Source organism: Lactuca sativa, chromosome 5 (assembly GCF_002870075.4).
Source record: "Lactuca sativa cultivar Salinas chromosome 5, Lsat_Salinas_v11, whole genome shotgun sequence".
NCBI classification, from domain to species: domain Eukaryota; kingdom Viridiplantae; phylum Streptophyta; class Magnoliopsida; order Asterales; family Asteraceae; genus Lactuca; species Lactuca sativa.
In genome coordinates, this window is record NC_056627.2 from 363,590,335 (window position 1) to 363,609,899 (window position 19,565).

The 19,565-nt window shown below is 36.0% G+C and overlaps 1 long non-coding RNA gene across 5 annotated transcripts; it reads right to left on the reverse strand.

Moving 5' to 3' along the window:
• Positions 1-11,726: 11,726 nt before the first annotated feature.
• On the reverse strand, positions 11,727-19,345 carry LOC111901079 (uncharacterized). 5 transcript variants are annotated; one of them, XR_006191616.2, is made up of 9 exons: positions 19,018-19,345; positions 18,828-18,954; positions 18,654-18,766; positions 16,038-18,539; positions 15,847-15,947; positions 13,936-15,736; positions 12,257-13,821; positions 11,970-12,019; positions 11,727-11,871 (listed from the first exon to the last, which is right to left on the reverse strand). It is a non-coding gene; the product is annotated as an uncharacterized LOC111901079 (long non-coding RNA). The 5 variants fall into 5 exon arrangements; XR_006191615.2 differs by having other exon boundaries at positions 12,257-13,643; positions 13,936-14,000; positions 14,118-15,736; positions 18,654-18,954; XR_006191613.2 differs by having other exon boundaries at positions 13,936-14,000; positions 14,118-15,736; positions 18,654-18,954.
• Between the last annotated feature and the right edge of the window lie 220 nt (positions 19,346-19,565).

Below are 19,565 nucleotides of genomic sequence, written 5' to 3' on the forward strand. Positions count from 1 at the left end.
ATTTCCTGTTCCTCGTTTGGTTGTGGATTTAGGGCGGGGTCGCTCAGTCAACAGTCCTACCCACCTTAAATATACATGACTAGTATATGTGAGGCGATTATAGAAATGCCTTGTGAGAATTCGTTCATTAAAAGATACCCTATTCGGAAACACTTAGAACTCTCTATAGTTCCACGTCGACTCTATCGGTCCAAGTATCCGCGGTAGCGATACATAAGACGAAACCCGAGACGCCTAGAACTTGTGTGCCTGTTCGGCACATGACTCTATCGATCTTCACTTTATATCATGTCGAAGTGTGCCAACTTCGACGACTCTATTGATCATGGTTTGACTTCATGCAACCGTGTGTACATTCTTAGTGCTGTGAGCTTTCCCCATGGCCATATCGGCAAATAAAGGTTCCTCCGAACCCGAACCTAACACAAATAATCACATCTAATGCAATTCGTCAATCATATCTCTTATCTCAAACCTTCCGAAGTACCCAAGTGAGGGTACCCCGCGCCGTCGACCGACCCCTCGTAGTCAAATGAACACCGAAGTGAAAGGCACTACAGATACCTCAGAAAACGACAACTATCCGAGGCGTACTCCGTAGAGTCCCCTGAGTGACCCTTCTCACATCACACAGCAGGTTCGTGAACCCAGAGTATAGAACTCATGAGGCTGACCACTATAACCAGGTATACTGCTGGCATCCATCAAGTATTGACGGTTAAGCCAAGCATGAACTCTACCACGAACCTCTTCGCAAAACGCTTTCACTCTATTTCATAACATAGGATCCGGAGTCGAGAGAAACACTGCGGGATGAACTAGTAAAGTCCCGAGTGATGAAGACCCTATACCCACTAGATTTGACTTAAGCCGAGAAAACTCAGAACCTTTGGAAGAGTAGTTGCAACTGATGCTCTAACTACTCAGGCACCTTGTCCACCCAGTTATAGACAAGTGGTGCTTATCATCCTCCACCCTCTCGCAAGGAGGAAATCGTCGTCGCCCTATAGACGATGAATTATATTTTCCGAAGTAAACACTAGGATACCGAGAACCACATGGTAACCTTCGCAGCCAAGAATACTTGGTCAAGTGCGAAGGTAGTTGCGTTAAATCTCATGACCCGGATCCCGAAAGAATTATAGACTCGACACCAGCTTTGGGTGCTAGTTGAGGGATTACGCAGGAGCACGCACTTTCCACGCTGGAATAAACCACAGTCTTAGAGATTCCTTGGACTAATAGGTGTTCCCCGAATACTATCTCAAGCAGAGATAGTAGAACCACCTCCCGAGATAGTCCAACACTAGTCTGGTGAAGCCCTGTCTCCCCGATTCTCAGGGTTTCCGTATCTCAAGTGTCATTAGTGCAGGTCCATTTTGCACAAGCTTGGGATAGACACTCTATAGCAAACTGATGACCATAGTCGCGCAACCCACTTGACGATCTAGGAAGTCTCTATCAGCCAGTTGACAGAAAACACGAAACTGAAGACCACTTGAGATTCCTAGGAACCAACCCGAAGGACTACACTACCAGTACGAGAGAGAACGTTAGGAACTTCGGAATGGCGATCACGCCAGTGATGATCTTGCCATAGAAGTACACTATGTTCTAAGTACTGAAAGGCTCTACCCTTCCGAGAGCGTAGGACCATCCGAGAATACTCCTGGAGACTTGGTCCAACCCTTTCCAGGCTGCCACTACCTTCGGATATGCCACCAGATTCACACCCGATCGATCCACTTCTTAGACTTGATATGCGATTATCCGACAACACTCGTCGTGCCCCACTCATCTTGGCAGAATCCATCGAGAACCCTGACTTCATAGAAACACCAGTCGGAACCCGCTAGCTACACTAGATGGAATGCGCATCCTGTATGTGAAGATCTGTGAGATTGACAAACACAGACTAGAAATCACTTGGGAATGCGAGGGAAACCGTATAGGAAGTACTCCCTCATCTCTACTTGGCCCTTCATACCTACTTCCTTGCCTAGACTTGAATTTCGGGACGAAATTCCCTCTAACGGGGGGATGATGTGACAACCCAAGTTGTCCTGTTACATTGCCCCGTTACCGTTAACGGAATATTCCACTGTATAAAAGTTCCGTTAATTAGAGGGCATCAATTTAATAAACATTTCCATTTGATAACCTTTAACATGCCGTTAAGTCGTGATAAAAGGGAATAAAAACTCAAGACACACATTTCCAATTATTGAGAAAATGTCAAGTTTTATTATTACGACCATTAAATCGGGTGCGACCAAAAGCCCCGTTTAACGGCAGTATCGGGTAAAATTTCACTGAGCCCCGACTGTGAAACCTATATATGGGTGAGTGGAGTCCATTGGAGACTTTTTACACTCTCTCTCTAAACTCTCTCTCTAGACCCGTTTTCGCCCCGAATTCGCAACCAAACGCTTCCATATTGTAAGTCCGCTTACCCTAGCCTATTCTAAACATATTGATTCATGTGTATGGACCAAAATACGGATTTAGAAGCAATGGAAAAGGAGTTTACGGCCTAAGCTTTTTCTTAGGCCGTAAACACCTAAAACAAGGCCAAAACCACCCAAACTTGTCCCCATTGGCTAGGAAATAAATTGAGGTAATAGCCTAGGAGTGTTTTAACATAAAACTCAAAATCATGTCAAAAGTGCCCCAAAACACTCCCAAACTCATCCTAGGGCTTGTTACATAATTTAGGGACTTATCCTCTTGAGTTTAGACCCTTGAAACACACCAAAATGAATTAAAGAAAGGAGTTTACGGCCCAGACTTGGTCAAGGCCGTAAACACCCTAATTCATACCCAAAATAGTAGTTTTTGCCCCCCAAATGACCAAAGGCTATTTCTATAAAATGCTAGAAAAGAATTAAGGGCTTAAACACAAGAAAAATGAGGGATTTCTTGGAGTTTATGGCCCAAGCATTATCTAGGCCGTAAACTCCCCAAAAACCCCCCTCAAATGTTGGTTTTAATCACCCAAAATGGCATCACACTTCATTAGAAATCACTAGAAAGGCATTAGGGGCTTAAAACTTCACTAAACTCAAAGATTGAGAGTTTACGGCCGTAAACTCCCTTGGGAGAGTTCCTAGGCCGTAAACTCCTATAAAGTACCCTTAGAAGCCTCAAATCCAATCATGCCTTTGAGGAAAAGTGCTTAGAATAATCCTATGAACAAGCTAGAAGCATCAAACACCCAAGAAATTGACCTTGGGAGTTTACGGCCGTAAACTCCCTTAGGTTGGGCCGTAAACTCCTTGTTTGGTCCATGTTGATGCTTTAAGTCCATTCACACACTAGATATGTGAGTATAGCAAAGTCCCACAGCTGATAGGAGACCCTTAGCACCCTTAAACGCTACCTGGGACCCCAAACACTCAACCAAAAGTGTTTTCCACTCCTTTGAGTGTGAATAATTGTTTAATTAGTATATTATATGCTAATTGTATGTGAACATATGTTATCACATGTTAAAATAGGTCCTTGTGTGTGTTCAAGTCCTTGCGTGACCCCGAACGCCTAAACGGCACTACCGTCGGACCTACTTACACCAGGTGAGTTCATACCCCTGAATGAACCTTTTAAATGCTTTTAAATGTTTTAAAGGGGGGGATTACAAGTTAAACATGCCAGTTATCATATCAATCACGTGTGATTGATAACCCGCATGCACAAGATTTTACCACTGTACACTGTTTTACCGAGTAGGACACTGTAAATGGCTTTCAAAAAGGGTTTTTAAATTGTTCAAGTTCTTACTTTCATAGCTTATCAAAGATTCATTTTCAAACTGATTTATAAAAGATTCCCAAAGATTTCTAAAGGTTTTCACGCCCATTTTATCAAAGAATACAAATGCGATTTTCTTGAGTAATAAAGTCTTCAAAGGTTTTCATGAACACTTTTGATTGTTAGATACCGCTGCTTCGCTTATACTTATTTTATACTCCTACTCTGTAATGCTTTCGCTTATACCTGAAGTCACTTATAACTGATAACGCTTATACTTATTCACCCTCTTACTTAGTGATACGATTCTTCCTCGCTTATACTTGATATCAACTCTACTTCACTTATACTTGATACGCTTTCGCTTCACTTATTGTCGCCTCTACTTCATGATACACTTATACTTGTGCGACACTTCTACTTCACTTGCGAACGCTTTTACTTCACTTATTAGGCGCTACTACTTCGCAAGGATCACTTCTACTTAAAACGCACTTAGTCATAGTTAGATGTATGTCCGTGCTTATATAGGTATATATAAATAATGATTGAAAGACTTAGGAAGGCTCGTCGGCCCTATTTCCTTTTCTTCGTTGAGATGTGGTCTGGTGGGATTGGGTAGACGTCCGAAGGTCGTTTGGTTCATTAGTTAAATACTATGTATATGAGTATGGACATACAGGAAATTCTCTAGTCAAGTCAGTTAAGAATCTCTACCTCTATTCTACACTTACTTTAGAAACACACTACCCACTGTTTGAAAGTCTTTACCTCTAGTATATCACTTACATTAGAAACCCCTCCTCTCAAGAAACACACTACCCTCTATTTGAGATGCATCTTCGGGACGCGGCCTTCTCCGTCGTCTAGTTGGTAACCAGAGTCTCCTGTAGGGAGAGCAGACATTGTGTGTATAGGCCTATACGGGATTGACAACCCCGCACCCTGACTGCTAGCTACAGTCCACGGCCCACCAAGCCAAGGGGTGACAAATGTCACATTCTATAGATGCTTGTAGGGCGTCTGGAACTCTAGTCAGTATGGTTACGAGTATCCTGGGTTGCCTTATAATTCATGGCTTTAAGGTAACGATATTTCGTCAGCAATTTACACTGTATGCTGATGTCACTTTTCAGAGTCACACTGTTTTGACCTTGCTAGCTGTATCTTTCATTTGATACTGTCTGGGGTCTATAGTCTTTGTTTTGACCTTGCTAGCTGTATCTTTCATTTGATACTGTCTGGGGTCTATAGTCTCTGTTTTGACCTTGCTAGCTGTATCTTTCATTTGATACTGTCTGGGGTCTGTAGTCTTTGTTTTGACCTTGCTAGCTGTATCTTTCATTTGATACTGTCTGGGGTCTATAGTCTCTGTTTTGACCTTGCTAGCTGTATCTTTCATTTGATACTGTCTGGGGTCTGTAGTCTTTGTTTTGACCTTGCTAGCTGTATCTTTCATTTGATACTGTCTGGGGTCTATAGTATTTGTTTTGACCTTGCTAGCTGTATCTTTCAATTGATACTGTCTGGGGTCTGTAGTCCTTGTTTTGACCTTGCGAGATGTACTTTTCTTTTGATATCGTCTGCGGTCTATATTCACTGTTTTAGACCTTACTAGTTGTACCTTTCACCTAGTACCTTCTGGGGTCTGTGTCTCCCCTTTGTTAGACTGAACCAGGCGTGTCGTTAATTCGATACCCTCCTGGAGTCTATGATTCTTGGCCTTAGTCAGCAGTCCTCACTGCTGAGGCATATGTTATTCCCCGATGTCTCTTGCTTTCTTTAATAATCAAATACAGTATTTTGATGATAATAGCAATTAAGGGAAAACTACCTCTTACCACAATACACTGAACAGTCTTGGTAGAAGGCTGCTTTATTTAAAGAAAATATAGGATTTTCTGGAAAGAACACTGATGCACTGAAAACACTTAAACTACTACTTATTAAAGTTAATTGACTAAATGACACTAAATACTTATGAACTCACCAGCATTTGTAAAAATGTTGATACTCGCTTTTCAAATAACTTGTAATCTCAAGTCAGCAATTAGACAGGTACATCCCCGGAGCTGCTGATGAAGATGGCTTAAGTACCTTGCTGCACTTTATATATTTTGCTTTTATTACTGTGATACTATGTAATGTAACCATGTAAAATTATTACTATTAATGCAATGTTTTGTTGTACTTTGATTACTATATGCATGTGTTGTGATACTTGACATGACATCATCCACCCCAGAACGTTTCCGCCGTTCCGGTTTTGGGGTGTGACATCGTGGGCCCTGGGCGGTCGCCGGGGTTGCCTATCGTCTGGACCGGCTCTGGTATCCTCTCTGACTTTTTTCTTAATTTCACTGTATCTACTTTTTTACCATTCTTCTTAGTCACACCACTTGTTGACTCACATTCACCTTCTCCCATTTTGAAACCAATTTCATTTCTAGTATCACCTTTACCCTTACCCTTCCCATTTTGCCCTTGACCCTTCTTTTTCTTTAATGCACTAGATTCACCTTCACCTTCAGCCTTCCTCTTTTTCACCTGACTTTTTTGGGGCTTTGACACTGCATCACAGGTTGACTTATTGCAGCCTGATTTCTTACAAACACCACAAAACATCTTTTTGCCTGCCTTGGATACTCTGTGTGATCCAGTAACCTCAGTACTGTCCCTCTTTCTCTTAATAGTAGGTCTCCCTGGCATCTTCCTTTTCAATGGTGGCAAAGGTGGTATGTACTCTGTTGGGGGCCACATTGCACTCCCATTCATGCTTCCAATTGTGTACTTGTATGTGTTCATATATATGCAAGCACGATATAAAGGATCAACAAATGCCTTTACACCTATATTTACATAACTAATGGCTGCCACTGAGTGTACACAACCATACCCATTCATTTGCCAAATCCTACAAGAACATGTTTTCTTTTCCAGATCAACTCCATAAGACTCTCCTAAGTTTCTTGTTTCAAATGTATTCAGGCCACTAGGAAGCACATGCCAGTACCTACAAATAATCAAAGTTAACAAGGGTAATTAAAGTACCTTGACTGGATATTCAATTCAATTATGGTGAATAATATAGTACCTTTGTTGGATCTTTAATTCATTTAGGGCAAGCCTTATGTTTGGACATACATCAAAATGTCCCCATTCACTTCCTTTCTGCCTCAAACTACACATCCTTTGCATCACATATAGTCTAATATCCTCCAACATTGTAATATTTGGCTTCTTCCTAGCCTCGAATATAACATTGTTAAAGCTTTCAGACAGCCCATTCTCAACTGCATCACACCCCCTTCCTAATTGAAAAAACGCTCTTGACCATGAGTTTGGATTCCTTCCAATCAGATGCACAAAAGCAGCAGGGCTAATCATTTGAATCTCTTTCATTGCATAACTGAAAAGAGGTTCAGTTGAGGCCTTACATGCCTTCCAAAATAGTTTCTCATACTGAGCCCCATGGAATTTCTTCTTGAAATTGAAAAGAACATGCCAGACACATTGTCTATGTTCTATCTCTGGAAATAAATCTTTCACAACTTCAATTATCCCCTGCATTTATATCATCATAATATTCATAATTATATCACATTTGAAAGAAATTAGGTATGACATTATAAAGTAGAAACATACCTTATGTTGATCTGACATCAATGTCCTACCAAAACCACCTTCAAGATGCAGATCTTCTTGCAAGTTTTCTAAGAACCATTTCTAGTTGTCTTTATTTTCAACACAAACTACAGCCCAAGATATTGGGTATATACGATTGTTAGCATCCCTACCAACAACACATAATAACTGACCAATACACATTCCTTTTAGAAAACACTCATCTAAGTTTATTATCCCTCTACAGCCACTTCTCCAACCCTTCTTTAGTGCATGAAAACATATATATATATATATATATATATATATCCTGCTAAAGTAAGTTTTCCCATCTGGCATCGAGTTCACAGACAACTTGACTGTTGACCCTGGATTAGACCTTTTTATCTCTTCACCATAGAACCACAACTTTGCATAATTTTCCACTATGGTACCTTCAACAAAAGACATTTCATGTTGCTTAGCTCTCCTACATTGTCCCATACTAACCTCTATGCCAAATTTAGTCTTTACTTCCTCTTTTAACATCCTAACATTGAATTTCTGATTCTCAAGCACTTCCCGGGTGAAATGACCACCAATCCATATGTAATTAACAATTTACCAGTACACATTCCAGGATAAACCTTATTTTGAATTATAAAGTATTCAGATTTTATTTATCCAAGTCTTTATCCTTATCAACTACCAAGAGGCTTCCAGAACCCTTTTGGAACATCTCCAAAATCGTGCACACTAGAAAGGTTATGAAATTGTCTCACTTGCTTAACTATTGAACAATTACAATTCAACCCTTGTACCTTTGCTTAATTATAATTATTCCAAAATTAATTTCCAATCAATTAATCCTTAACCATTTATAATTAATTTATTAATCATATAATAAATTAACAAATCATTTATTTGCTCTCCTAAAGTTGTTTCTAGTTATTGAGGGCAACTCAAAAAGGACTTTGTTTTTCTTCCATAAAATTATATCAATTTAGTTATGACCTTAGACACCAAATCCAACACTTTGAGCATTGTGATCTCATCCACTCACCTTGAACCTATTTTGGTGCTAATTTAGTGTTTTGGTGAAGCTTGAAGATCAAGAAGGTTTCTTTGTGGCAAGGAATGTTGTTCCAAGTTAAGATCCGACAAATTTACTTCATTTATGGACATTTGTGGGTATAAAGCTCATAACTTTCTCCTTGGTTCATTAGATCTAGTTATTTGTTGTATTTTTCACTTTTTGGTCCATTTTGCTTATGTCCTTGGAGTTAAGATAACATATGTAACATCCCAAAAATCATGATAAAATATTTCATTTTTATTTAAGGAAAATCATTGTTTTCAATCAAACCCAAGATCAAGTACAATTGTTCCAAAATCAGTGTATCATAACAACCCCAAAACATGTCGCCGAAGGATGTGTACGATCACGCCTTTGATTTTTCCCGAACGTCTAAAGTACCTAAAACAATAAAATTAAACCGTAATCCAAAGCTTAGTAAGTTTCCCCAAATACCACACAACAAAACATATACAAAACACATACTCAGCCCACATCCTCCTGGTTGGATTACCCCTGGCCCACAACCTTCTGGTTGGATTGCTCTGGCCTACAACCTTTCGGTTGGATTGCCTAATACATATTGGGTGCACAACCTCCTGCTTGGATTACCCCTGGCTCACAACCTCTCGATTGGACTGCCTTGGCCCACAACCTTTCAGTTGGATTACTCGGGTTTGTTTACTGACAACACAAAGCTGTACAGCCTCAACCCAACTACAATATGTCGACATATATAACAGATAAAACACATAACCACAACCCGATAATCGTATAGATCTTAACAGATCACTATAGCATAACACTATTCCAAACCAGAATGCACAATCTACTCGGCCGACATTGGTGCCTTCGACCCACAAGTGCAGTGAGGGAAAAGCTCACCACACAGTCTGAAAAGATAGCTGAACAGATCACAATTTCAACTACTGACTCTACATATCACCTATACACAACCAGTGACCTAGTCTCAAACTACTGTTCAAAATACCCAAAATGCCCTTTGGTCAAACTCCAAGTCAAAGGTCAAAGTCAACAAGTCAAAAATCAAAGGAAAAATCAAGTTGGTTGAGTACGCCCCGCGTACTCAGCTCTTACTTTGGACGTAGTCGAGGACCAACCCAAAGCTTCAGCCCAATACGAACGTACCATTTGGTACGCCCGGCGTACTGTCTGACCCCCATTTTCTCTTCAAAATATGCTTATTCCATTAATACATTCCACCCAAACACAAATCTATACTCAAAACATTGTTCTCAGTCATAAGTTTCCACCTTTATGACTTTCCATGGCTAGACACAACCCAAAAGATAAAACCCTAACTCCATAATCCATTAAGACATTACAACTCTTGCATTGAAGGAAAAGAAGGGCAAAGATCAAATTTTTATAATAAACACTCCAAAATGTTCAAAAGGACAACTCATTTGGTTTAGAGTGATACATACTCACTTAGACCAAGGATATGGGACTAAAATCACATAACTTCTAAAACTAGTAAGATCTAGAGATATAATCATCAAGTTTAGAACTTTATATCTTCTGGAGGTTGCTCAATGGATGTAAAATTCAGATATATGAAGCTTGGAGCTCCTTCCTTGCTTTCCAATGGCTTCCTTCCTTCCACAATGAACACAAACACCAAAATGAGCTCAAGACACCACAAATATGGATTAGGATTTGTACGGGACAAAGTGGGCAATGGAGGCTGATGAAAGAAGGGGTATCAATAAGGTAATGATGCTTAAATAGGGTCCAAACCCTAAACATTAGGTTTGGGCATCAGCCACGTACGCCCAGCGTAAGCAATTAAATCAACGCTTTTCATATAAATGCAAGTTGGTACCACTTTGAAAAAAATTTACATAATAAGGGTCAAAAATGAAATTACTTTAACAAAGGGTGTTACCCCTACTTAAGTTAGATTTTCTCCTCGAAATCACTCCCTACTACACCCCAGGCCATTTAGACAATCCTCCTCGAAACCTGATCCGAACTAAAAAGTTGACTCATACAGGTGACTGCCTTCCCATACTATAGTCAATACAATCTTAGTGAAACTCACGTACCCCGACTAATAATGAATCCTTGACCCAATAACTTTTACCACTGAAGAATAACCGTCACAACTTTGCCCGAAATCTAGAAATCCAATACCTTTTCTGACTCACAAGCAAACACAACGCCGACATATTCCACAACTCCCTTTAACCAGAAGGCATCTAATGAAGAAAACTCGAGAGACTACTCGGAATCCTATACTGACAACAAACAACCCCATAACTTGAGAATACTCATTCGCAACGACTATCTTTCTCTCCCTAACTATAAGACATAACTTCCAGTGAGATCCACACAGCTGAAGATTCTCAAAATTACAACCACAGCCAACTCCATTAATATGCTTCTCGGGATCAGGAACCCATCAACTCTAAACTTCAAAAACCATACCCTAAGGCTGATGATCATCCATTCGTTAAACCTACCCCTTGAACCTGACTAAGACACCACCATGATTATCAACAAAATCATAGAAACACATTCTAAAACACGCTAAATCAGGTTATAAAGAAAAAAAACCAATAAAAAGATTAAGAAGATAACCCTATGTAGTTTCCTTGTGGTGTAATTACTTTCAGTGATTGTTTACTATACATAACGCATCCTACTTTAATGTCATCTTTTTACAACAAAAAATGAAAGTATAATGCTATAAATGGGTAGATTATTCAAAGTATAATGTCACCATAATAGTGGAATGCAACAATTGGGTAGCATTTTCAAAGCATAATAATTTCCGTAATAAGAATAAAGATAAAAATAATGCTACAATTGGGTATACATATGAAAATATAATGTCCTAATTAGAAAATAGTTAAAAGTAGTATGCATCTCCCTAATATATAGCATTGGTTGATCATTGGATGTATGGTTCAATTGAGTTTCATTGATTTGTGTTTTATAGCGTCCTACATTCATTTTTCCTATTTTAACATTGTACTTTGAAAAATCTGCATAACGTCATCAAGATACAAAGCAAATTTCATTACAACTTTGAAAGTATGATGCCCTTATAAAAGTGCACGGAATTTCCATAATGCAATGCCCTTACACGAAAAAGTTGAAATTACAATGTTGTAACAGAAAGAAATGGAAGTGGGACGCTTAATTGACCAAAATTGTGATATTAATCTAGAAAGATGGATAAACCATTCATATATTGTTACTTAATTATTGTTGTAGAATCAGTGATACTCGATAATGAAAATTATCTAATAAGTATTAATCGTAAAGCAAAATTATCTATGAAAGTATTAAGATATGATCCGGTAACAAAAACTGCCACCAAAAAGAAGTAGATGAAATCCATACTTTCTTAAAAACAGAAAGTGCAATGTCTAAATAAGAAAAGAGTTGAAAGGTAGAATGTAATCAAAGTGCATTGCCTGGAAAAGAAAAAAAAAAGTTAAAAAAGTTGGAATTAGTATAATAAAAAATGGAATGAAATAGATTTACATTAACTTGTGTGGATGTTGTTTTTCACCTTGGTTGTTGCTTCTGAAACAGAATGAACATCTCTATGAACATCTCTATCTGCATTGATTTCAAAATATTTTGGAATGAAGTGCATCAGTGTAATGTAGATATCTGGTGATAAAATGTACTTAAAATCTTGAAAAATAATACATGTAGGAAATTAAACATAGGTTTCTCAAATCTTATAATACTAGCTGATTTTGAAATCAACAAAGTCAAAAAATTTCAAATGATGAGGAGGGCATTTTCGCCTTTTACTCAGACAGAAAGATCAAGAGTCAGTTCCCATCCCACCTTCCACCTTTTTGGTTGGGATATAAAATAGAAATTTGTTTTCATCATCGGATGTATGTATATACTTCATCTCAGGAACATCCACACGCTTTACTTCTAAAACAAGAGGAATAGCATACATCAATATTGATTTAAATGCAAGAAATATCAATCTACTTTTATTGATTTGTGTATTACAGCATCCTATTATAGCATTGTACTTCAAAAAATTTGTATAGAATTTTCATAATGTAATGCCCTTATAAGTAAAAAAGTTGAAATTACAATGTTGTCACAAAATGAAATGGAAGTACGATGCTATAATGAACAAACTATAAAAGCTAACTACAGAGAGAGAGGGGGGGGGGGCCTGAATAAAAAAGAATAGGTTTTAGGAACAGAAGGGTATTTATGTACACCTACATATCGGTTCCAGGCTTTGTCAGCTTGTAATTAGTGGATAAAGCAATGTATTTTGACATTCAATGGAAATAAAAAGTGTACCTCTTTGAGCAGAAAAAAATTAAATAAGACATATAAAAAGCATCAAGTGTTTTATTAAAAAGTACATGTTAACACTTTTGAATCAATGGAAGCATTTTCCTTTCTTTTTCTCCACCAAAAGTTTTTTATTTGGTTTTTAAAATCTTTTCTTGTTGCAGAGTAATGAATGGAATTTGTCAAAGGAACTACAAAAAAGAATAGCAATTAACCTCAGAGTAATGTAAGGGAACATGCGGTTCACATAATATTTTTGAAAACAATAGAATTTGTCAAAGGAATTGGAATCCTTTACTGATTTTCTTATAAAACAATAAAAATGTTGTTTGTGATATTAAACACTAATTACATAAGCATCAAACATACATACTCTGATCTTATAAACATTGAAAGAAAAAAGTAAATATGACATTAAACAACTTCCATTAAAAAACTAAGCATCTGTCTCTTCTTTATAATACAAAAACTTCCATTAAAAAATTAAACAACAAACATGCTTTTGGGTTTAGTTTAACTCATGTGATCCAATTTTTTGATTCAAACACAGCTTGAACTTTTTCTTATCATCTACATATCACACAATGACATTCAAAAATCTTGGAATCTCATAACAAACAACTTGGTTTGTGTCCATAAATCTTGGAATCTCATAAACTGTTTCAAATATGCAAATTATTCAGTAGTTGGTTCGCCAAGTTCATCCTCACTTAGTTAAACAGAAATGCACAACTTTCCATGAAGCTTTTATATAGAACCAAAAGACACTTCTATTCCTAATTAAGTTAAAAATACAAACAATAAATTATCTTTTCCTAGTTGAATCTCTAATAGCCCACTCAATAAGTTGTTTGATATTTTAATTTGGCTAGTAATTATTTACTTCTCTCTACATAATTTAATCCATCACCTGAAAAAACAAAGCAAAACAACTTTTTAACTTAACCAAGACATTTCATCAAACACCTAAAGTGCACAGAAAGAACAATCTACAACTAAACATTACTTTTTTGGGTTTCAAAACTATTTAAATTTTACCGACATCACCACTTGTTGGCCAATCATATTTGTTTGAGGGATGAGGTTACCTAATTCAAAAAACCAACAAGGCCAAAAAAATGGAGGAGAATAAGAAAGAAGCTCAGAGAGGTCGTAGTGTTAATTAAGGTTACAATAAAGATAAAATAGTGTCATTAATTTACCTTTGGTATAGTTCTAGTAGATCCTTGGGTATAGTCGTTGATCCTTTTAGCAATGATGACGCATGCTTAGAAGAAGAAGAAAAAACAGTTTCATGACATAAAAAGTTTACCATGCACTTGGCCTAAAACACGTCACGTTATTATTGAACAAATACTACCAATTAAGCAAACAAAGACACTACCTGGAAATCAGAGGGAAAAGATTTGTACTCTTTTTCTTGATCGATGATGACGGTGAACCAAGCTGACATCGCAACCATACGTCATACAACTACAAAGCATAAAGGTACAACCCAATATCCCGATGAATCCAGTAATGAAGACAGACCTGAAAAATCTTGGCCTAGTTGAAAATAACTAACAAAAACAAAAACAAAATCAATTACACACACAAAAAGGTAAAAAATCAAGAACGTTACCTTACCTAAGAGACGAAGAGTGAAACGCAGAGGATTCTTGAACGCCCGGGAATGAATTAATGAAAAAAGAAGAAAGGAGGAAACGATGGTGTTGCTAGAAGAAGAAGATAAGAAGGTGGTGTGAAAGATAGTACCCTCGTAAAAAAACCATCTTCTTCTTCTTCAAAGGAACATCCACACACTTTACTTCTAAAATAAGAGGAACAGCATACATCAATATTGGTTTAAATGCAAGAAACATCAATCTACTTTTACTGATTTGTGTATAACAGCATCCTATTATAGCATTAAACTTGAAAAAATTTGCATAGAATTTTCTTACTATAATACCCTTATACGTAAAAAGTTGAAATTACATTGTTGTCATAGAATGAAATGGAAGCACGATGCTATAATGAACAAACTATAAAAACTAACTACAGAGAGAGAGAGAGAGAGAGAGAAGATTTTTTGACATACATTTTCTTGATAAGAAAAGGTTGAAAGTACAACACTAAACAAGCTTCTCTTTTTCTCTCAGACTGCAATAATCACACACCTAATTGAGCATCAATGCAGCATTAAACAAGCTTCTCTTTTTAAGTACAATATTATCATAATGTGTGTGTGTATATATATATATATATATATATATATATAACTGAAATAAGCATGGATTGGGCAGTATCAGAACAAAATAATAGTGAAACAATTGGCATTTTAACCAATTTGAGACCTTAGAGTTTTTTACACACTTTAGGGAAAGAACATAATTTCAAGAAGACTTCCACCAACAACATTTGTAGGAAAAGGAATAAGTTCCATTTAAGATAAGAAAATATTTAATTTTGGTAGAGTTGAAAAAAAAAAAGCACAAGTTGGAATTTTCTTCCTTCTTCAAGATGCATCTAGTCATTCTTGTTTCAAGTCTTGAGGACAAAACTTTTTTTATGGCAGGAGTAACGATACTAATTGAGAATTGATTGATTGACCCAAATACCATTAAAGAAAGAGTCCAATATGTTTTGTCTAGAAGACCCAATAAAGGGTAAAACAGGAAAATAGCTTAAGTCAGTCAAGATAGAAGGAAGAATAAATAAAGGATTTGATAGTGTTAAGATTTTAATCAATTCCTTCAAATCCATCCTGCTTTATGTTTCTCATCAATATTGTAGCAAAAAACATAATCTGGTTTTGGTAGAAGAAAAGGGTGATGGTTAGAAAATAAAAGAACCATGTTGAGACAAAATCTGGCTGTAGGGGCAAATAAATAAATAATTTTAAAATGATAAAATTTAAACTCTTACAACAAGATAATTAGGTAAAAAAACTTACAGATTATTAATCTATACCTTAACAGTTGGTTGTCGAACATCTCATGCAATTTGAAGTTATGTAGTGGCCTGTAGGATTGAAGTGTATAATTAGTTTCTTTGTAAATCTTATATTCAATAGACCGATTTCAATTCAAAAAATTAAATAATAAAGAAAAGGAGTTTTCTAAATGAATTACAGCAGGAGGGAGGGAAAGAGTCCCTTCTACTGGTTTGATGATGGACTACAACAAGCTCTAAACATTCTTTTGGGGCTAAATGCAATACAACTTCATCTTTCCTGAAGATAATTAATAAACACAAGTTTTAGGAACTGAGGGGTATTTCTGGAAATACACAAATAGGGTCATAGACTCATAACTATAGATACCTGTACACCTGCATATCGTTTCCATAAAGGCAAATAACCCAACAACCTTCTTTGAGATTCAATGGAACTAAAGGTGTACCTTTTAACAATAACAATAACAAAACTAATAAAAAAACATGAGGGGCTTTATAGTGTTAAGGGTAAAAGCATACACTTTGATTCTCAGGGGCCTCTTTTTTTACATTTCTCTATCATAACTTCTTTATTTAGTTTCTAAAACCTTTTCTTGTTGCAGAGTAATGAATGGAATTTGTCAAAGGAGATAAAATTCATCATGTGTATGGATAACAGAAAATGGAAAGGATTCCGATTCAACAATAATTATATAAACATCAAACATACATACTCTAATTTCATGACCATTTACAACAGTTTAATACATTTGAAGCGTAAAGAAAGACGATTTAATATATGGATGTTTCTAAGAATTAAATAAATAAAAAAAAAAAAAAAAAAAAGACGATTTAAAACTTTGACAGTATAATAATGATTAGTAACTATGGTGATCAAAAGTAGAGCTAACCTTCATGAGTATCCTTCAAAACATAATCCCCAAAATTAACCCCATGTATCAACTACTCATGTCTTATAATCTTCTCCTTTTAAACTAACTTCATTCTTGTATGAAACATATCAACTACTCATGCCATTTTACTTTGAACAAGATTAAAAAAACGTTACAAACCTCAAAAAATGACCAAAAATGAAAAAAATCAGCTACACTCAGGGACCAAGCATGTAATATTACCCTATAAAGATAGATTAGCAAAAAGCTCAGCAACTGTAATTAGCAACTAATCAATATTTTAACCATTTAAAAGTATTAAAGGGAGAAAATTACAAGACATTGTGTGTAGAAAGGGAGAAATTAGTATACAAGTGACATACATAACCAATGAGATGTGGCTTCCATTTGTATCTATACAAAATTCAGATAAATTTATTTGTACCCAATCCGAATCCGCCTTAACATACTCTCTAATAGCTCCATCTCTGAAGGTTTTGGATGCATATACCTATAGTGGAAGCAAGCTATTGATGTTTTTTACCAAATATTTACAGTTTTAGTGAAGAAAGTATATATAATGTAGACAGTAGATGCTTACACAGTAAGGTACAAACATTCCACTTTCCTGAATTAGTAACTAAGGCGATGAAATGTAGAGCAAAAGAAGAGGAGATAGGTTTACATTAATAATGTGTATATGAAAATGAAAATCTAGAGTTGATAAAAAAAATGTCTCTCAATTTGATGATTGAACAAATCAATATAAAATCCTTCAAAACATAACCCCCAAAATTAACCTCATGTGTAAAAAGTATCAACTATTCATGTACATTGATTTGACAATCTTCTCCTACTAATCTAATTTCGTTCAAAGTTTTTACAAACCTCAAATAAGGACCACAATTGAAAAACAATCAGCTACACTTATGGACCAATGCCATTTCTTGTACAGATCACAAGATAGAATGAGATGATATCCATACTTTCTTACAATAAAACTATTTTAGCTAAAAGGTAACAACAATAAGATGCTTTCTTGTTCACACATCACAGCTGAATGAAGAGGTTTTTACAAAAAAAAGTTTAAGTTTTTTTCACAAAATTCTCAAATAAACAAGTTACTAAATAGGAAAGCATTGCAACATGGGATGAATGTTGTGAACATCTAAGCAAATAACTTTATACCTCAACATTCGGTTGTCCAACATCTGATGCAGTTTGAACTTTTGTAGTCGAGCCTGTAGGATTAAGTAGTTTCTTGTCTACACAAACTATGCATCTGCTTCTTCTTTATAATAATAAAAAAAACAACTTCAATTAAAAAATTAAACAATAAAGACATAGTTTTTTAAATGAATTGCAGTAGGAGTGGAGGACATAGTCCCTTACTACTCTTCTACTGGTTTGATGGTGGACTAGAAGGAGCTGTAAACATGCTTTTGGGTTTATTTTAACTCATGTGATCCAACTTTTTGATTCAAACACAGCTTAATCTTTTTCTTATCATCTACATATCACACAATGATATTCAAAAACAGAGAGAACATCACACATATACAAAAAAAAAAAAATTAAAAAAAAAAAAAATCAGGATACACTCTTTTGACATAACAAAGAACTTTCAAATATGCAAATTATACAATAGTTGGTTCGCCAAGTTCATCCTAATTGAGTTAAAAATACAAACAATAAATTATCTTTTCCTAGTTGAATCTCTAATACCTCACTCAGTAAGTTGTTTCATATTTTAATTTGGCTTGTGATTATTTACTTCTCTCTACAAAATTTAATCCATGAACACTTTAACCCTAAAAACAAAGCAAAACAACTTTTTAACTTTACCAAGACATTTCATCAAACACCTAAAGTGCACAAAAAGAACAATCTACAACTAAACATTACTATTTTGGGTTTCAAAACTATTTAAATTTTTACCGACATCACCACTTGTTGACGAATCACATTTGTTTGATGGATGCTTTGGATTAGGTTACCTAATTCAAAAAACCAACAAGACAAATAAAATGGAGGAGAAAAAGAAAGAAATTCAGAGAGGTCGTAGTGTTAATTAAGGTTACAATTAAGATAAAATAATGTCATTAATTTACCTTTGGTATAGTTCTAGTAGATCCTTGGGTATAGTCGTTGATACTTTTAGCAATGATGAAGTATGCTTAGAAAAAAACAGCTTCATGATATAAAAGTTTCCCATGCACTGGGCCTAAAGCACGTCACGTCATTATTGAAAAAAATACAACCAATTAAACAAACAAAGACACTACCTGGAAATCAGAGGGAAAGATCGCAACCAGACGTTATACAACTATAAAGCATAAAGGTACAACCCAATAGCCCGATGAATCCAGTAAGGAAGACACCACTGAAAAATCTTGGCCTAATTGAAAATAACTAACACAAACAAAAACAAAATCAGTTACACACAAAGAAAAAAAATCAAGAACGTTACCTTACCTAAGAGACGAAGAGTGAAACGCATAGGGTTCTTGAACGCCGGGGAATGAATTAATGAAAGAAGAAAGGAGGAAACGGTGGTGTCGCTACAAGAAGAAGAGAAGAAGGTGGTGTGAACGATGGTCCCCTCGACATGGTTGTGAGTGTCCGGTGAAGGATGATGGTTCTTGGGTCTCAGGGGAGCGGATATATATAGAGAGCAGTATGAGTCTCCGGCGGTGTTTGGAGAGCAGCGAGGGGGATGAATGAATAGCAAAAGAAGAAAAAGGTTATATCAAGCGCCAATACACCGACCCAACCGAACCCTTCAACTTCCCACTTCAACGGTTCTTTTATAAAACCAGACATTTCCAAAATTAATACATTTTTAAATTACGATACTAACTGACTCGAAAACTCCTTTTACTTTTGATTTTTCCCGTTTTATTTTAATCTAGCTTTTTATCTTTTATTACGAAATTGATCTCTTACTTTTTTTGTAAAAAAAATTATTATAAATTTGGTCATATTTTATATATTTTTAAAAACTTATATTTCTTTTAGAAAAA